The 21,637-nt window shown below is 43.0% G+C and overlaps 1 long non-coding RNA gene across 1 annotated transcript; it reads right to left on the bottom strand.

The window, feature by feature from the left end:
• Positions 1–5,252: 5,252 nt before the first annotated feature.
• Positions 5,253–20,570, bottom strand: LOC116984185. Its single transcript, XR_004414907.1, has 3 exons — positions 20,560–20,570; positions 17,231–17,234; positions 5,253–5,484 (listed from the first exon to the last, which is right to left on the bottom strand). It is a non-coding gene; the product is annotated as an uncharacterized LOC116984185 (long non-coding RNA).
• Between the last annotated feature and the right edge of the window lie 1,067 nt (positions 20,571–21,637).

Genomic DNA, 21,637 nt, shown 5'->3' with positions numbered 1-21,637 from the left:
ATGGTATGAAACTGTATTTGAATGTGGTGGCCTTGCACCCTGCTTGAAGTGGTATGAAACTGCACTTGAATTTGGTGGCCTTGCACCCTGCTGAAAGTAGTATGAAACTGCACTTGAATTTGGTGGCCTTGCACCCTACTTGAAGTGGTATGAAACTGCACTTGAGTTTGGTGGACTTGGATCCTGCTTGAATTGGTATGAAACTTGCATTTGAATTTGGTGGCCTTGCACCCTGCTTGAAGGGTCGGAAACTGCACTTGAATTCGGTGGCTTTGCACCCTGCTTGAAGGGTCGGAAACTGCACTTGAATTCGGTGGCCTTGCACCCTGCTTGAAGTGGTCGGAAACTGCACTTGAATTCGGTGGCCTTGCACCCTGCTTGAAGTGGCATGAAAGTGCACTTGAATTTGGTGGCCTTGCACCCTGCTTGAAATGGTAGGAAAATGGATTTGAATTTGGTGGCCTTGCACCCTGCTTGAAATGGTATTTCAAGGAATAGCTATGAGTCAACTGCCAGCCCACCAGCCGTGAGTGAGCTGCCAGCACATCAGGCTTGAGGGACTGAGCTGCCACACCAAGAATCCATTTGGCCCACAATGTCCATACTAGCCCTTTGGAGACCAGTCCCTTCAGCCCACAGCACCTATACCAGCGCTCCAGAAAGCCACCCCCCCCACACACTGGCCACCAATATTGTAATTTGTGGAGAGGTGGAATATTGTGTTGGAGGAACAGCCCTCCCGTGTGAACATGGGACCCAACGGGTCCCACTTAGTCTAGTCAAATCTAAAGTGGGAGTAGGCACCTTACTGGGAGTGAAATTCGTTCTATTTCCATGATATCAGGAATTTGTTCTGCTTCCATGATATTAGCGATTATCTCACCCTCAGAAATACCGCTTCCTCCGCTAAAATAATCTCTATATTTTAGGACTGATTCCTTTACTTGTCCTACTGTTCATTTCAATTGTTCTGGCACTGGCTTATAAGGAACCTTACTCCTTGCTCCCTGACTCAATACACTATCCTTTGCCAATTAAACAATTGGTGCCAGAGAATCCCTTCCCAATGTCTCCGTCTCAAGTTTAAATTTAATGGGTGGAGTCAAAGATGCCGTTGACTCCACTCGAGTGCCCTGTTCATAAGCTGCACACGGTGCCCGAGGATTAGGAACGTAAGAGGGCTGAGAGGAATGCTGCGATTCCAAACCAAAAAGGTCTGCCCATCCTTTTAAATACTGGGTACACAAAAATGCTGGAGAAAATCAGCGGGTGCAGCAGCATCTATGGAGCAAAGGAAATAGGAAACGTTTTGGGCCGAAACCCTTCTTCAGACTTCAGACTTTTAAATACTGGGCTTCCTTCCTTTCAAGGTCCACACTAACTGCTCCATTCTTGCTAAATTTAATCAATTTAATTTTTTCAGAAATCTCCAGAGAAGGACCAGCTCCCACTTTTTCGAGCTCTATTCCCAGCTTGAAGCTGCCGTCCTCCACTTCGTTAACCTAACAATTTCTTTAGTCACTTTCCTTTTCGTGAAATACATTTTCCATAATCCTATAAACTCGTTTCCTCTCTCACTATTCCCATACTTCCTCACAATTTTCACAATAGGAACAGGGTCCATCGCCGGGGACCCCTGGAGAGGAGCTCTGACCGCCGACCCTGCTGTCTGCGGTGCTTCTGGCTGCGGCGCAGCAGGAATTTTAAATCTTCGACCGCTGGCCTGCAGCGTACACCAACCTGAAGCCATGGTCTCCGGTGGGGCAGCACCAGTTCAGGACTTACCTGGACTTTATCTGGACTTTGCCTTGTCTGAACTTCTGGACGCCCGCAGCGGCGGCTGCGGAGGATTGAGGTCCCGACCACGGGGGAAAATGGAGGAGGACTGACCAAATGTTGTGCCTTCCACCACAGTGATGAATGCAGTGGTGGATGTTTGTGTTTTTGTGTGTTAGTTTTCATGGAACCGCTGCTGGCAAATTCATTGATATAAAACTGACATTGATTAATTGATATTGATACGTTATCCCAGTCACTGACTTCAAACCAAAGATCCTATAGCGGAGCAAGATGGATTACTCTCACGCAAACGTGTAGTACGCTCATGGGCGGATTCATGGGCGATTTTATGACTCATTTTAGCAACCTGCCCCCGCCATCTTGTTCCGCCATCTTGTTCCGCCATTTTGCTCCGCCCTCTTACTTCCGGCCAAAGATTGGATCCGCAGCGGGGAGAAGGAGTGCGGGGCCCGGGGCAGCGGGTAGAGAGAGTGCGGGGCCCAGGGCAGCGAGGAGAGGGAGTGCGGGGCCCGGGACAGCGGGGAGAAGGAGTGCGGGGCCCGGGGCAGCGGGGAGAAGGAGTGCGGGGCAGCGGGGAGTAGGAGCGCGGGGCAGCGGGGAGAAGGAGTGCGGGGCAGCGGGGAGAAGGAGTGCAGGGCCCGGGGCAGCGGGGAGAGAGAGTCCGGGGCAGCGGGGAGAGGGAGTGCGCGGCCCGGGGCAGCGGGGAGAGAGAGTCCGGGGCAGCGGGGAGAGGGAGTGTGGGGCCCGGGGCAACGGGAGAGGGGCATAGGAGGGGGGGGAGACATTGTAGTGAGGGGGCAGGCGAGGGAGTGCCGGGGGGGGGATAAGGCCTAGTGTGTGTGAAGTTGCGGGGAGGTTTACAATGTTTCTTATTTACAATGTTTCTTATTTAATGTCCCTTGTCTAGTCTGAAATAAAGTTCATTATTGGATCAGAAGAAATATAATTGTGTGTGTTATATGATTATATACATTTATATAATTTTCATGTATGTGTGTTTATAAACATTTTATTCTTTAACAAGAATTAACAGAAGTATGAACTAACAAAATTATGAATCTAACCCTATATCACGCACAAAAAGTTCCGCAATGTCAATCACCCTGCGAGTCGGGTCGGTTCCGGTTACTACAAAATCAACTCAAACACTGCTTGTGGACCATTTAAAAAGAAATGATTTAAAAAACATTAAAAAAGACAATTACCAGAATCAAATGTTATTGTTGACAAGAAGTATGAACTGACAGATTTATGAATCTAACCCACACAAACTTTTGCCCCACAACATTGATTACACTGCGAGTCGGGTCGGGTCAGGTAGGCTCAGGTTACTAAAATGGGCGTGGAAAAATGCCCATGATCCCCTCCATAGCGTACTACACGTCAGCCCATTGCATTTCGCAGGAGTAGCCTATCTTGCTCCGCTATAAGATCTTTGCTTCAAACCACCTATCGGCCATAATTCACCTCATAGCTCTTTGTTCAATTTTCCCGTAAAGCTCCGTAACATCTCAATTCTCAGAGGAAATTCATCACACATTAATTGGATTGGGCTTTTAGAAGATGTCGTTGGGTCCTTCTCCAGATTATTTCCCATGGTTTTTGTACAATAGAAACAATACAGTTACAGATAATTTTCTAACTCACTAACACCTCACACCTCTTCAATAATTTGCTCATATCTTTCAGTCACCAAGGCTACCCAGATCACTCTTGAACAATAACTAACATCTCTCAAAGCATTAACAGTCTCTCACCTTTCTCAAACAATTGCACAATCTTCCCAATCTACTATTTAATCGGTATTCAATCGCTCTCTTCAATCTCTATTCAATCGCGCACTTAACTCTCTTATCAATCTCCCCTCTCATTCACAATCACCCATTCAACTTCCAATCTGTAAACAGTTCCGGCTCCCAGACTAAGGTGCTTAATATTCAAATAGCAGCAGTCTCTCCCACTGAAGTATTTTGTATTTCAATTTAACAAACAAATGTATCCAAACCACACAAGAAAACTACACTCAAGCCAGAAACTATACCACAAGCAAACAAAAACACACTCCAATATAAACTATAAGCATTCACTTCTTATCACTATTAAATCACCCACTATTTTAATTCCTCCTCGTGGTGTGCTAGGTCAACGGAATAATTCCTCCCCTAAAGCAACGATACGAACCCCCGATTGAACAACCACAGATCGGACTTCAATACTAACACAATCCCAACCAAACCAGAATTCTCTCTAACCCACTATTACCCCAGTTTTCTAAACACTCAAACTCTTGAACAATATACAATAACAATTCACGATCTTAACACTTTCCAAAAGTATCTTACACGCAACAAAGTATTTATCTTCAGTTCAGATCCAAAATAAATACATACACTGGAAATTTACCAGACTCTATCACAGGAATACAATACCCGATAAGCACAGTATCTTTAATATACAATTCCAAAAACAAATCACACTTGATTTCAATTCCGCGTCGCGCTGCTATTAACCTCTCCCTCAGATAAAGAAGACTTTCCCCTTCCTAGGGTACTCTTTACTGAGGGGTACTACTTCTTAGTTAGCTACTTTTCCCCTTCAGATACTTTTCCTCTCATTAAGTGCTCAAACTCCTATTGGGGGGCCCTTCCCTCCACTCTAAGTTCAGACTTAGGGGTACTTTTTCCCGTCCGGTTACTTTTCACTAAAAAAATTGTTTCCCATCTCTCAGTTACTCTTCACTATCAGGTACTAATCAACAATCAATCAGAGGGTTACTACTCCTGGATGATCAGCCACTATTCGGAATCGATCTCAAACACGCTATATAAATTTCGAAGTTATAATACACAGAATTCTGAAGTACGTGCCAGAACCTCAATATGAGATTCTGTATTTAAATACTTTAATTCGAAAATTTCAGTTTGCTCTGATCGGACCAATTGGCTTTTTGGTGCGTAACTCGACGTGCGGAAATGTCAGATTCAAATTTAGTTCGGATAGACTTCTCGAATGATTAGAGTATTCTCAACCAATCTATACTCTAACAACCGAGGGCACGATGCCTTTACGAGAGTCCTCCCCCGTCTTTTCAGAGATCCGGTTACCTCAAACAGGAATGGACTTTAACCAACATTGGTTCATTATGTCAAAAAGGCTTCTTTCCACCTGCTTGGCACCGGGTGTCAGCGCGTAGTCTCTTCACGCTGGCAGTCGATGCCGATTTTTGGAGCACACTTCCAATCTGTACCCCCAGCAACAACGCAGTACTTAGCTGCTTAGCACTGTTACACCCAAACCGTCTTGAACTACCCGTTCAATTGGATACCCGGTCTGGATAGGGCCTCGAACCCAAAGTTTTTTTTATTGGAATAGTTTTTTGGTTTTCGCCAGCAGCTGCAGCTACCAACTATGACCAAGTTTTACGGGCTTTAAACCCAGAGGAGAGGTCCCTTAACACAACCCTGCTATTATGTTATGGGCCTTTAACCCAGTTTTAGTAGGGCCTCTAACCCCAAAGGCACTAATGCCCTCAGTGCTTGCTAAAGTCTGTTCTATGATCTCGTTGGGACCCTTTCCCAACCCCGCGAATGATCGGTCTACTCCGACTAGCGAAGTGATGAAAATCGATGCGAAAACTGCACTGTAGTGCCGATTTCTGCACTCGCGATCGGGAACAGCTCAACACTTTAGTTCAGTCAAGAAAACACTGATTCAAGCACTGGAACAACTTATCTTTATTTTTGGATAGAACAACAAATTTCCCTATATGATACCTAAACAACCGTGGGTTTAGACAATAGACAATAGACAACAGGTGCAAGAGTAGGCCTTTCGGCCCTTTGAGCCAACACCGCCATTCAATGTGATCATGGCTGATCATCCCCAATCAATACCCCGTTCCTGCCTTCTCCCCATATCCCCTGACTCTGCTATTTTTAAGAGCCCTATCTAGCTCTCTCTTGAAAGCATCCAGAGAACCTGCTTCCACCACCCTCTGAGGCAGTGAATACCACACACTCACCACTCTATGTGAGAAAAAGTGTTTCCTCGTCTCCATTCTAAATGGCCTACCCCTTATTCTTAAACTGTGGCCCCTGGTTCTGGACTCCCCCAACATCGGGAGCATGTTTCCTGCCTCTAGCATGTCCAAGCACTTAACAATCTTATATGTTTCAATGAGATACCCTCTCATCCTTCTAAACTCCAGAGTGTACAAGTCCAGCTGCTCCATTCTCTCAGCATATGACAGTCCCGCCATCCCGGGAATTAACCTTGTAAACCTACGCTGCACTCCCTCAATAGCAAGAATGTCCTTCCTCAAATTAGGGGACCAAAACTGCACACAATACTCCAGGTGTGGTCTCACTAGGGCTCTGTACAACTGCAGAAGGACCTCTTTCTCCTATATTCGATTTCTCTTGTTATGAAGGCCCACATGCCATTCGCTTTCTTCACTACCTGCTGTACCTGCATGCTTACTTTCATAGACCAAGGACAAGGACCCCCATATCCTGTTGTACTTACCATTTTCCCAACTTGATGCCATTTAGATAGCAATCTGCCTTCCTGTTTTTGCTACCAAAGTGGATAACATCACATTTATCCGCATTAAACTTCATCTGCCATGCATCTGCCCACTCCCCCAACCTGTCCAAGTCACCCTGCATTCTCATAGCATCCTCCTCACAGTTCACACTGCCACCCAGCTTTGTGTCATCTGCAAATTTGCTAATGTTACTTTGAATCCCTTCATCCAAATCATTGATGTATATTGTAAATAGCTGCGGTCCCAGCACCGAGCCTTGCGGTACCCCACTAGTCACTTCCTGCCATTCTGAAAGGGACCCGTTAATCCCTACTCTTTGTTTCCTGTCTGCCAACCACTTCTCTATCCATGTCAGCACTCTACCCCCAATACCATGTGCCCTAATTTTGCCCACTAATCTCCTATGTGGGACCTTATGTGGGTTTGATTCTTGTATCTGCCTGGCCAAGCCCTTCAGCCTCATGCAAGCAGAAACACTCCAAAAGGTCACGCAGTCCCAAGCGCTCTTCCAGGAGATCGACAAAGGACCTCGTGGGGGCAGCATTTTACAGGTCCCCTAACTTTGAGAGGCCTTACCACAGAAGGGTGGTCTGTTTACAATCCAATCGAACATAACAAATTACAACAATACATTATTGACAGTTACACAGACCAATAACAGAATTTCCCTTACATTGTTGCAGGAGAAGATTCCAGAAGAAACTAACAAAACTTGAATAACGCAACATTTACCCTGGGATTCAACCAAACCAGACAGGGCTTAACATTTCAACCAATCAACAATTAACAGAGTAACTGTCTCGAAACATCAATAACAACATGTACACTTAGTTTGCATTTATCCAATTAACTTCAGGCATTTTAAATTTCCTTGGATGTCCTCTGCAGAAATCACATCCATCTGTCAATTGAATATGCAACACTAGACTTACTGGCACCATTCAGAAGCTTGTCTTATTTCTGCAGAGCACACCAGACTTGACCAAAATGGCCTAGCAATAAATGACTCCTTACTAAATTTTGGTACCATGGCTGCTCAGTTTTAGCCAAGTTTAACACCATGAGGGCAGATCTTCACTCAATGACAACAAAGGAATATGTGAGCATGAAGACCTACCCTATACGGTAATTGTAAAATACCATTTTCTTTCATCTTTTAAAAATACATCAATATTTAAGTCTATTATTCAGCTTAAGGACGGTATGATGCAGTGTCGTGTAAGGAGCATTGCTCATTGTAGATTTTTGAGGAACCATGCAACTACCTTGTAATTGAGTTATGTAGCAGACATGTACTGTACTTTCTGGTATAATAATCACTTTAGTTCAAAAAGCTATCAAATCTCCTAATCACATTGATCTAACAACAATCTATATTAAGTAAATACTCCAAGCATTTCATCAAATTCTCCATGGAGTAAATGGCTGTGGGAAATCATGCAATAGCATTGAAATTCATGAAGATGATTTGAGAATCAGAACTCTCGTTCAATTCCATGCATGATCTGCCATTAAAAACATCCACATAAATTCCTTTATGTAACCACAAAATTATTTTTGCTCATTCCAGTAATAGCTTCGGTATTTATATATTAATAGTATCCAACTAATTTTATGTTTCCTTTGACTCTTTCCAGAAGCAGATTGTTAAGCAGGTAGTGTAGTTTAGTTTTGTTTAGAGAAACAGTGCGGAAATAGACACTTTGGCCTATCGAGGCTACTCTAACCAGCCATCCCTGCACACTAACAGTATCGTACACAGACTAGGGACAATTTATAATTTTGCCAAGCCAATTAACATACAAACTTGTCTTTTGAGTTGGGAAGAAACCCGAGCTCCCGGAGAAAACCCACTCAAGTCATGTGGAGAGCGTACAAACTCCAGACAGACAGTACATGTAGTCAGGATTGAACCTGGGTCTTTGGCACTGTAGGGCAGCAAACCTACCATGTCACCCTGCCCTATAAACCAGTTTAACATGCAGTCAACATTTATATTTACCCACTGTGAATCACTGACAATCATTTATAAATACTTAACTGAAAAGTACTGCCAAGATATAAAAGGCAATATATAAATGCAAAATACTGTGGGATCTTGATGGGTTGATACAGAAAGGATGCATTCACTTACTAAGAATCTGGAGTGAAAGATTACTTTTTAACAATAAAGGGTCACCCATTTAAAACTAAATAGTGGAATCTTATTATTCCCCCTCAGAAGGGGGGGGGTTATTTCACAAAGGACAATGGAAGCAGAATCTTTGAAAAATGTAAGGCAAATGTGAAGATTTATTCTTGATAAATAAAGGAATGGGCTAAGGGTTACCAGGTTGAATGAGAATGCATAGTTTAGAACATGGAACAGTGCACCACAGGAACTGGCCCCAATGGCCATGCCGAACGTAATGCCAAGTTAGACTCATCTTTTCTGCCTGCACAATGATCCATATCCTTCCGTTCTCTGTGTATCCCTGTGCTCGCGATTACGACAGCCTTGATACTATTACAGGCAATCCCCGCATTACAACTGTCCAGGTTACGAAAATCCACCCTTACAGAAATCAGAAATCACAACCCAAGAACCTAAGATATGGAATAGAATTTGCTCTAACTGAAATAATGCAGGGAAAATTTAAATAAACACAAAATGCAAAAGAAACAAGATTTGTTTTTAATGCTTTGTTACATGCCATTTTTTCACAAGTGCACTCACAATGTGACAGGTTGGCTTTAGCTTGGCAGGTTTATTAAGCTGTCCTACAGTCCTTTATCCCCCCCAAGAATTTTCAATATTATTTACCCTGAAGATGTCTGAAACAGAGCCAGCAAGTTGTAAATCTCAACGACCACTGTTATTTGTTGTCAGTTACGTGATTAAACTACCTTACATATATTCGATAGGTGTACAAATGGAAGGCTAGAAGGTGATAAGAATCTGCAGTCACTTGTGTCTCCAAACACAGCTGCTGGCTGCTTAAGAAATTGCCCCCTCAGTTACCAAAGCAAACCTTTTAAATGACCCCTGTCATGAAGAACACATGTCCAATTACAACATGGCATCCTATTGGAAGCAGAGTTCCATGTTACGGAAAGTCATGATGCAGATGGTTTTCTGGGAATGTAGCCCTTCCTTGAGAGAGGGTTGCCTTAAGGCAGTGAAGTAGAGTGAGAGGCTGAGGGGCTAAGCAACCAAACAAATCCTAATTCATTTTTTGTATGCATTCCTGGTCTCCAATCAATAAAAGTGAGTCCAAATTGCTAACAGAACAAAGTTTTACAAAGATGATACTAGATTGGGTAGATACAAATCTCAGGAAGGGTCTCGACCCGAAACATCACCCATTCCTTCTCTCCAGAGATGCTGCCTGTCCTGTTGAGTTACTCAAGCAGTTTGTGTCTACCTTCAGGAAGGATTGAGAAAACAAAAGAGATGACCCGATAGACATTACAAGGGAGACAGACAATTTAGCAATGGGTCAAGTCCATTGTTGCTAATAAATCCAACAAGGAGTTTGGAATATTTTTCCATTCAAAGATTGGAGAGAATATGAATCTTGTAACCACAATGTATTAGTTGATATATAAGTTGATAGTGTGGTTAAAATGAGAGGCTGCTCAAGGGGAGTAAAAACACTAAGCATCTCCTGCATGACTGAGCTAGGTTCTCTATAATATAATGGAATTGATTCTAATTAGAGTGTTATCAAATATAATTATATCAAAGAATAAAGTTGCTGCAAAACCTAATGCAAATGTACAATTTTAATCCAAATTATAACATTTTCATTATTTTATTATTGTTGTATTTGACGGCAAATTCATGGAAAAGTTAGTTGATGTATTGAAGATAGACACAAAAGTTGGAGTAACTCAATGAGTCAGGCAGCATCTCTGGAGAGAAGGAATAGGTGATGTTTCAGATTAAGAACCTTCTTCAGACCATTGAGATTTTTTGGCAGAAATTTCTGACATTAGGAACCTAAAGACCAAGTGCCTCAGATCCTGGATAAACTCTGCAACATCCTTGTGAGCTTGGACAACCAGTTCCATGCAAGTCAGGCGTATTTGGCATTTCTTTATTGCAACTTGCTTGGTGCTTCTACTATCAGTGCCGGGGTTCGGCAGCCCGCCAATGCCGCCCGCCTTGTTTGTTTCCGGGAATCACCGCGGCGCGCAGCAAGATTTACCGCCTGTAGGCCTGGGACCGGTGCTTAGGTCGAAGATTCTTACGGTCTCTGCACGGTGTGGCTCTGCTGCATGTGCCGCCGGCTCTAGCAGACAGTCCGTATATCTTCCTTTGCCGCGATGCCCACAGGTCGCCCTTGCAGTGCCCATATGAGGGTCCTTTTCGGGTGTAGCGGCATGGGCCACGGCCTTTGTGTTGGACATGGGGGGGCCGGCATGAACTGTGTCTGTGGCTCACTTAAAGCCAGCCCATTAGGACCTTAGCGAGCCAGTCCAGGTGGCCCAGCCTCGCCGTCGGGAGCGTTCACCGTCTCAGGTTCCCCCAAATTCGTTCTTACCATGGGAACGTACGTACGAGGTCCGGCTGCCTCGTTCGGCTGCCCGTCCGTTTTGGTGCCTCTGGTTCTGGGGGAAGTCACCCGGCAGCCCCTGGTGGTGAGCCATGCACAGTGCGAACCTTCGGCTCTGAGGCGGGTCACGTGACTTGGTGACGGGAGGTGGTGGTCACAGGCTGCCATGGGAGTATTTAAGGTGGGGATCGCGCACGCGCACCGTGGTGGTTAATAGGGAGTCGTTAGGATAGTATTAAAGAATAATTGGATAGTATTAAAGAATTTGGATAAGCTCTGTGTCTCGCCTCATTCTTCGCCAGACCGTTTCGCGTCCCGCTACACAAGTCTACTTTTATATATCTGGTTGTATATAGCATTAGGTGTTGGTTTTCACATGTTTGTGGGATCTGATGATTTAAATACTGCTAAACATCCTCAGTAGTATCTAAAATAATACTTGTTGCGGAGTCAGCTTTTTTAAAGTCCTTTGCCATGTATCTTTCGAAAAGATTTCTTTTTGATTCTTGCTGCTAGCTTAATTCAAATTTTGTGATTTGAAATATTTCATTTTCAGAGTATTCTGCTCAAGAAGAAATAATACATGAATAATGTTACAAGAACGCTATGCAAAATATCTTCCCTTGGGAAATTAACTGAAGATGACTGCTAGTAGGATCACACAGAAGGTGATTGTTTCTACTTGAGGAATCTGCAAGTGAAAGTCATTCTCTTGGAATCTCAATAGGTTGAGGCATTTTGCCCATTACCGCAATGTGAATCCTTGAAGAACGACAACTGTATTATCAGTAGGACTTCAATCATTTATTGCTGATCTAGTCTTTTGTGCAACAGTTTACTATTACAGAGTAAATGGTAAAAATCGGTTTGAAACAAAAGTCAATGAGAACTCCAGTGAAAGCGTGATAAAAGGCCAAAATGATCGTGGACATACATTAAACTTTGTCGGGCATGATATGACAGAACATTGTGCTCAGGTTATAGATTATTAATTGCTAGAATATATTCATTTTCTTCAAGCATTGTTTGTTTCGCACCCTCAAGGTATTTCAAACTATTTATATCCAGAGGATGGATGATGAAGTGTTTCAATATTATACTTGTGGTGCAAATAGCTAAATCAGTCACAATATGATCCCATAAGTTAACTAAGATGTTAAAGGTTGCAGATATGTCGATTGGAAGGAGAACAATAGCTGCTCAAGGAGCGAACACGCTGCTTGCTGCTCTTCTTTAAAAAACATCTTGGGAGCCTGAACTTAATCAATACTTAAGATCAATTTGGATGTGGATTTGGATGTGATTTAATAAACCAGTTAAAGATTGTCCCTCAAACAATGTCACACAGTATTTATGCTACACTGAAGATGTTCCTCATATCAATAGCCTGACACAAATCTCTGTGCCTTTGAATAGACAGTGCAATCAATAGCCAAAATGATCGTTGCTTCCAACTACGTAATGCATAACATACAGTACACCGTAAAAGGTAAATGATAAATTAATGTTTTTTTAATAAATTAACCAAATAGGATTTCCTGTTTGGATTATTACAACCTGGTTTGTAATAGGCCAGGTCCAGCGTATTACAAAGCACACCACAAACATGGTCAAATGGCATCACCCAGAGAGGAACTTAATTTCCTCGCCCGTCTGGATCATCAAGTACTTATTTCAAGTTAGTAAAATGGCTCCAGATTTCAAGGGACAATAATCACAAAATATATGTTATCCTCTCAACCACTGTGCAATTCACCTCAACTGCCCCACCCATTCTACTGAGATGTCTGCATGTAACAACATACAACTCCTCTGGTAGAGTTTAGTGATCTGCAAATATTGGATGATAGCTTACCTTCCACAACATATTTCCACACACTTGGATATATTAGAGGCACGTTTCATAAAGTAATCACAGCAAACCAGGAGGAAAAAATATGAACATTTTAATTAATATCTTAACGGCTTTTAGAAATGCTTTTAGAGAGTCTTTTGGAAAGATTTTCTGGAAAGTCTTTTGGAAAGTTTTTGGAAAGAGTTGTGTACAAGATTTTGGTAGATTGTACAAGACATTGGTTGGGCCACATTTAGATATTGTGTTTAGTTTTAGTCACCCTGTTATAGGAAAGATGTTGTTATGCTACAAAGGGTGCAGAGAAGATTTGCAAGGAAGTTGTCAGGACACACGAGCGTGAACTATCGGGAGTGGTTAAGCAGGCTGGGACTCTATTTGTTGGAGAGCAGGTGGATGAGGGGTGATCTTATAGAGCTGTACAAGATCATGAGAGGAATAGATAAGGTCAATGCACAGTCTTTTACCCAGAGTAAGGGAACCAAGAACCAGAGGACATGGGTTTAAGATGAGTAGGGGGGGGAGATTTAATTGGAACCTAAGGGGCAACATTTTCTGCACAAAGGGTGGTTGGTATATGGAATGAGCTGCTCGAGGAGGTAGTTGAGGCAAGTATTATAACAATGTATAAAAAAACATTTGGACATGTACCTGAATAGGTTAGATTTAGAAATATATGGGCTAAACACAGGCAAGTGGTTCTGGCGTAGATGGAGCATGTTGGGCCGAAGGGTCTGTTTCTCCACTGTACATGGTCCTATCAAAACAAGCACAAAGAACTAGAGTAAAAACAGAAACATTTTAACAAATGAGCTTTATAAGAAATAATTAGATTTTTAAATCTTTACTGAACCACGAAGTACTTACACTACATTAGAGATTGGCCAGAGAGTTTGCTAACCGGTAATTATGACATTGAGAGTTTGTAACGACATACTGAGTTTGTGGGGAAAAAATCATATATTATCATTAAACTATTCCTCAAATACTTTTCTCATTAATTCAACAGATTTCCTTTAAGGTCTAAAATTAGGCACCTGACAAAGTGAGAATTTACTGACATTCTGGCATTCTGTTTTAATTGATGTAATGTGGAGGAATAAACAACTCATTATCATTTTAACAATCTAATGACATCAAACACAAAGAGTTTCACCCTCATTACCACTGTACAATTCAGCTGTACGTGATTTTTTGTTTCTTCACAGTTCTAACAATTTGCCACATATTTGATTAAAGATAAATTACATTCATTCAAAAATGAAGATTGACAATTGGATGAAAAAGATTGGCATGGTGATTTCATCTTTTTGAGTGTTAATGAACTTCACTGCACAACCAAACTTAGATTTTCATGACTGAAGAAGGGCCTTGACCCGAAACGTAACCTATTCCTTTTCTCCAGATATGCTGTCTGACCTGCTGAGTTACTCCAGCTTTTTGTGCCTATCTTAGATTTTCTCAAGCAGATTACATTCCTCACAATAGTGCAAGATCAGACTGATTGATAACCTTTCCCATTGTATCTTTCATTTATTTTGCTTACCGAATTAAACTCTATTAAGGATGGATAAAAAAAATACTGTTGGTACCTAAATGTTGTTTTAATAATATAATTAATCACCATTTCAGGCTCCAAACAAACTGATTCTAGGCATTAACAAACATAGGAAGTTTCCACAGTCTATCCTTTCTTGACCTTATCCTCCGTAATTTTCTATCTCGCACAATCTATTAAGGAACTATTGATTTTCCATCAGAATACACTAAACATGCTCTTCCAAGACCAAAGAGGTTTTTCACCGTCAGTTTCTATTTTTCAATTTAATGGATTGGCCATTGAACAGAACTAGATGATTGCAAAAAGGTAGTTTTATATTCTTGGAATGTGGAAAAGAGATTTCCTAAAGATATCCAATAATTAAGGTATTCAGATGAAAGAACTGAGTGTTAGACATTTTACTTGCAATACTTTTGTCACCTTCAACATGACTGTTGTCAGACCAACAGCACAGTGGCACAGACAGTAGAGCTGCTGCCTCACAGCACCAGAGACCCAGGTTCGATCCTGACCTCGAGTGCTGTTGGTGTGGAGTTCTCCCTGTGACTGTGAGGGTTTTCTCCAAGTGCTCCAGTTTTCTCCCACATCACAAACACAATTATATTTTATTAGCCAAGTATATTTTGCAACATAGGAGGAATTTAATTTGCCAAGTCAGCCATACAAATAAAAAGCAACAGAATACACAAAATACATTTTAACATAAACATCCACCACAGTGATTCCTCCACATTCCTCACTGTGATGAAAGGCGAAAAAAAGTTCAAATCTCTTTCCTTCTTTGCTCTCCCGCGGTCGGGGGCCTCGAGCCCTCCGTTGACGGGACGCTTTTGACTCCCTTAGCCATAGACGATTGGGCCCTCCGCATCGGGACGATCAGCTCCCGCATCGGGGGGATGTCAGCTCCCTCGCGCTGGCAATCGGACCCCGGGTTGGGGCTGGTCAAGCCTCTGCATTGTTGGCGCTTCCCGACATCTATGGCCTCTCCCAAGGCTGCAAACTCTTGATGGTAAAGTCCGCAGGCCGTGGTTGGAGCGATCCCAGGTAAGGGATCGACTCTGATGTTAAGTCCACGCCCCACGGTGGGGCTCAAAGTCAGTCTGAGGAGGCCTCCAGCTCCATCGATGGTAGGCTACAGAGCGACCGGAGATGTGATCCAGAAAATAATCGCATCTCCGGCTAGGTAAGAAACTGGAGAAAAAAAAATGCCAAGATCCCCTCCCTCTCCCCCACATAAAACAAACCGGAGAACATTTACACAAACTTTTAACACACACTAAAACATTTTTAAATGAAGAAAAAATAGACAGACTGTTGGCGCGTCTGCCAATCGTGCGGCGCCCCTGGTGGTATGGAAACAGGCCTTTCACGCCTCTGTAAATTGCTCCTAGTGTGTGGGTGAATGCAATAGTAGGATAACATAGAACTATTGTGAATGGATAGTCACAAAATGCTGGAGTAACTCAGTGGGCCAGGCAGCATCTCTGGATTGAAGGAATAGGTGACATTTCGAGTCAATATCCTTCAACGGACTGAATGGCAGGGTAGAGGGATTTACCGAATTAAGGAAGAGTAAGACTTCAAAAGAGATGAAAATCAAGGAAATTGTAGAATAGACCATTGTTAGCTAGGAGAAAGTGACCAGAAAGCAAACTAAGATACAATGTAATCAAAGGAACACTAAGACTGGTCGGAGAACTGGGAAGAAGAAGGGATGGAGAGAGAGGGAAAGCAATTGTTAGTTGAAGTTAGAGATGTGAATATTCATACCGCTGGGATATAAGCTGCCCTAGCGAAATATGAGGTGCTACTCAGCATGGACTCAGTGGGCTGAAAGGCCTGTTTCCATGCTATATCAATCAATCAATCATCAATCAAATAAAACAATGTGATTGAAAGTCACTACTTTAAATATTGGGTATATCTGTTTTTATCCCTATGTGTATGAAGGAACTGCAGATTCTAGTTTAAACCAAAGATAAACACAAAGTGATGGAGTTACTCAGCAGGACAGGCAGCATCTAGAGAGAAGGAATAGGTGACATCTTGGGTCTGAAGAAGGGTCTCGACCCAAAACGTCACCCATTCCTTCTCTCCAGCGATGCTGCCTGTCCCACTGAGTTATTTCAGCATTTTGTGTTTATCCCTATGTGCTTAGATTACTCAATGAACTAATAGGTTAAATTTAAGTGTGGGATATGCTGGAAACAAAGTTAGGGTAGCACAGTGTCTTTTGGACAGCTTTAGATTAAAAAATTGAATTCTATCTTGTTTACTGGGAGTTTCCAAAGATTCAACAGCGGACTGCATCTGAGAAGAAATTGCTGACCAGAAAACAACTTTATTTAACAACCAATTACAATGCAGTTGCCAAAGCAATAACACAATCAAGACGAATTATACATTTGCCTGGCTAGACTGGACAGGCTGTGATCTGGCTCATTAATCTTTCCTCTTCAATTCCCAAGACCAAACAGAGTGTGAAACTGAAGCTGAGTTGGATTCTATTTTTATGGCATTCTTCTCAAGGTTTGCTTTGCTGCTTAATAGGAATTTTTGATCACAATTGTGTATGAATCACGGTAAGTTCCTCTCCAGTTTGTAACATCATGGCAATTAAGGCAGGATTTTACACTTCCCAGCTTTTTAATCTAGCTGTGGGAGAGATGATGCTCCTAAGATCTCAGCTGCCAGAGATAGTAACCATCACTGGACCAGTAAATACACATGAGAGTGCTGCACTCAGATCCAACCACATTTCTCAGCTTCCACCTTGCTTCATCGCACAGTCTCTTCCACCCTATAACCTCTGAATGATGCAGGTGTTGCCGTCTTGACTGCCCCTCCCCTTAGCATGACCAGACCCATGTGATTTTCTCCACAGCACCTGGCCAAGCCTCAGGACACATCTCAGTGGGCATTGACGTCAAAACCAGACTCTTGAGTTCTGGATATACCATCTGACAACCCCTCCGATCACCAGCTTGGCTGAGACAATGGGAGAAGTGGTTCTCAAGGAGAGGACGAGGGAAGACATTTACTGTCACATTGGTGATTCATTAATCACTCTATGTTTGCAATTTATTGGAGGTGTGTAGATGCTTATCATATGACCTGCTTGGTTCTGGTTTTTGTGGTTTGTTTGAAAGGCTTTCCATAATAGCCTTACGAGAGTGAGATGGAGATGGAGTGGGGGAGAAAGGGAGAGGGAGAGGGAGGTAGAGGAAGTGGGGTGGAGAGGGACAGGGGGAGGGAAAGGGAGAGGGAGGGAGGGAGTGAAGGAGGGAGAGGGAGAGGACGATGGAGTGAGAGTGGGGGGCATGAGGGAGAGGGAGAGGTAGTGGAGTGCAGGGGAACAGGGGGGGAGAGAGGGAGAGGGAGAGAGGCAGAGATGGAGGGAAAGGGAGTGAGGTAGGGGTAGGGTAGGATGGATGAGGGGAAAGGGGGAGAGATGAAGAGTGGTGAGGGGAGAGGGGGCGGTGTGGGGGTAGAGAGAGCGAGGGAGAGGGCAATACAAGATCAAGCTACTGGGGATTTGAATTACTATTTATTCACTAGCATTTCCAATAATAGGTAGTATCAGTATGTGTTGCTCAGCTGAGGTGTCATTGAGAGCTGTGAGGAACAGCCATCATGAGGCACCATGAGAAGATTAACATTGTCATTACACGGACATCATTGCATGTGAATGAGCACAAAGGAAAGGGAAGATATATTTACAGGTGAAGAATGGACTTTGTTTTTGTGAAGACTTTGTCTAGCCTTTTATTCTTTGTAAGGTGAGAGATTCTCCTACATCCAGGAAAGAAGCTTCATGAGATGCAACACACCAGCTGGAAAACTGCACACGCTGCACACATTAACATTGGTCTGCAGTGAAAGATCTGATTGATTAAAAGTTAGGCATTGCAGCAGGCTGCTTTCTTTCGAGTGAGATAGAGTATTCTTCAGACTTTCAGGTACAGATGTAATGACGTACACATATATAGATGTATACATATATACATCTATATAACTTAAAGTCTCATCTTGACCACTTCCTGTGTACGCTGTTAATTGATTTTAGAAAAATTGCTAGACTATATCGCTATGATTTTTGGCCTTCTTACTCACAGTCCTCCTCCACTGCAGCAGCCCCAAGGATTTTTCTGATCGCTGAAAAATTAAAATAATTATAGATGTTAAAAAGTCTTGAGTTCAGATGATTGGTCTTCTCGCCTGTCAATCACCATGATGAAGTTAATGCCCCTTCCGGGTGGTAGGACTATAAAACCATGGATGCCTGGACGTGTCAGTCACTCTGGAAGATTGCGAGGGAGAGGCCACAACTGTGATTCTGCTGTGAGTCTACTGAACTGTGAGTCTACTATGTGCTTGCAATAAATGCTTTGTTACCCCCCAATGTGGTTGCAATAAATGATGATTGGTTAACCCTTTATGTGCTTGCAATAAATGCTTTGTTACCCCGCAATGAGGCTGCAATGAATGATGATTGGTTAGGCCTTAATCTCCTTGCAACAAATGCTTTCTCAGCCCCCACTGTGTTAGCAAGGAATAAATGGTTTCTCAGCCCCCACTGTGTTTAATCCAAAGGTCCCGCTCATTCCATAACTTATGCTGAGTGGACAGGTCGTGCTGATTACATAAGTTCCGCTAAGTGCAGAGGTCACGATGATTGCGTAACTTCCGCTAAGCGCAGAGGTCATGCTGATTGTGGAAGTGTCACTGACTGCGGAAGCCCCAGTGGCACTTCCGCAGTGGAGAGGCCGTGTTCAGCCATGTGAGTAGATTCAAGAAAGTTTCACTGTCATATATAAGGTGTGTGAGTCTGTGTGACTGTGTGTGTGCATGTGTGTGTGAGGTGGAGAGTGTGAGTGTGTGTGTCTGTGTGTGTGAGTGTGTGTGTCTGTGTGTGTGTGTGAGTGTGTGTGTGTCTGTGTGTGTGTTGGTGTGTGTGTGTGTGTGTGTGTGTGTGTGTGTGTGTGTGTGTGTGTGTGCTTCTGTGTGGTGCTGTGGGTCGGTGTGTGTGTGGCTGTGTGTGTGTGTGTGTGTGTGTGTGGTGTGTGTGAGTGTGTGTGTGTGTGTGTGTCTGTGTGTGTGTGTGTGTGTGTGTGTGTGTGTGAGTCTGTGTGTGTGTGTCTGTGTGTGTGTGTGTGTGTGTGTGTGTGTGTGTGTGTGTGTGTGTGTGTGTGACAGTGAGAGTGAGAGTGAGAGTGAGTCTGTGTGTGGGGTGGAGGGTTTGTGAGAAGTGGAGGGTGTGTGTGTGAGTATGTGAGGTGGAGGGTGTGTGGATTGACTTGACTTGAAATGGATTGACTTGACCTGACTTGACATGACTTGACTTGAAATGGATTGATTTACTTGAAATGGATTGACGTGACTTACCCTGACTTGAATTGACTTGAAATGGATTGACTTGACTTGAAATGGATTGTTTGCCCTGCCCTCACTGTGCTTGACTTGACCCACCACACCCATGCTAGCGCTCCAGAAAGCCTCCCCCCCCCCCCCCCCCCCCCCCCCCCCCGGGTGGCCACCAACAGTGGAATTGGTGGTGAGGTGGAATATTGCGTTGGGGTCCAGCCCTCCCGTGTGAACCTGTGACCCAACGGGTCCCACTTAGTATAGTATATATATGTGTATATATATGTGTTTGTGTATATATATATATGTGTGTGTGTGTGTATATATACATATATATATATACGTATATGTATATATATGTATATATAATGTATATGTATATATATATGTGTGTGTGTAGTGAGTATGTGTATATATAAACACTGATCTTTTTATTTTATTTTTTTTCTCTCGTTTATCATATTGTTTACAGTGTACTATGTTTACATATTCTGTTGTGCTACAGCAGGTAAGAATTTCATTGTTCTATCTGGGGCATAAGACAATAAAACACTCTTGACATTCTTCAATGGTTTCAGGACTGCACTGGGAAGTAGGTGGCATCCTTTGGGTTTTTTGGGAGCATTTAAAGAGAGGAGAGAGCTGGCTTGCTGGTGCTTCAGAAAACTCCCCCCGCGCCTCAGTGCCACCTTTGCAAATGTGTCCCCCACGACACCATTCACATCCTTTCAATATGTTATTGCAGCGATAGTAATTAAGTGTCTCAGTTCGAGTTATTTTCTGAACAATGCCGATTCTTAGATTGGGGAATGGCAAAGCAATTAAGAGTCAAAGGAAAATGGTGAGACAGTAAGACATCGACTTGATGGAAATAGTCAATGGCAGGCAGTAGTGTGACTGCATGTTAAGCTGCAAATTAAAGCGACAGGTCTGTAGAGTGGATACGTGTTGCTGCACTGGAGCACCTGCCTACCAGTAGAAGACTATATTACCTGCCCTGATAATTATGACTCAATCACTTTGCAACTGAAATCACACTCAATATCAGTGGCATTCAAAAACTTCCACCATCGTTAAACATTATCCCATCAACAACAATGAGGAGTGGTTGCAAGATTTACCTCTTTCACTTTATTTGTGCAGAGTCTTAAACTTATCCATCTGTCAGACAGTGTCATAGACTCATGCAGCAAGGAAACAAACCCTTGACTCAATGAGGCCACTCAGCCATCAATTTCCACTCACCCTACAATAATCATGTTCATAAGTTCTAGGAGCAGAATTAGGCCATTCGGCCCATCAAGTCTTCTCTGCCACTCAATCAATCATGGCTGATCTATCTTTCCCTCTCAACCCCATTCTCCTGCCTTCTCCCCATAATCCCTGATACCCGTACTAATCAAGAATCTGTCAATCTCCACCTTAAACAAATGAATTCCACAGATTCACCACCCTCTGTCTGAAGAAATTCCTCCTCATCTCTTTTCTAAAGGTACGTCATTTTATTCTGAGGCTATTCCCTTCGGCCCTAGATTCTCCCACTAGTGGAAACATCGTCTCCACATCCACTCTATTCAGGCCTTTCACTATTAACCGCATTTTATATACTCCCCCACATTCTCATCACCACCTCCCAGATTCTATCAGTAACCTACACACTTAAGACCTTGTAACCTTATGACCTCCCTTGTCGGCAGATTTAATAACAATGTTGGGATTATTGCTGAGTGAATAGTGGACTATGCATTCAGTGGGGGTGAGATTGAAGTGGGAAAGAGGACTGGAGAAGTCAAGGTTGTTGATTACCGTGCAGGCAGTTGTGAATAAGAATGTACAGAGGGTAAAGAGCCAGAAGGGGTTGTCCGGGGAAGATACACGGTCGGCAGGGAGAATCCATAAATGTTAGCATTGCTCATAAGTTTAAACTGACCAATGCAGAAGGAACAAAGAAAATGGGGAAGATCGATTTCAACAGA

This window comes from Amblyraja radiata, chromosome 2 (assembly GCF_010909765.2).
Source record: "Amblyraja radiata isolate CabotCenter1 chromosome 2, sAmbRad1.1.pri, whole genome shotgun sequence".
Lineage (NCBI taxonomy): Eukaryota > Metazoa > Chordata > Chondrichthyes > Rajiformes > Rajidae > Amblyraja > Amblyraja radiata.
This window is presented reverse-complemented; position numbering and strand designations above follow the sequence as displayed.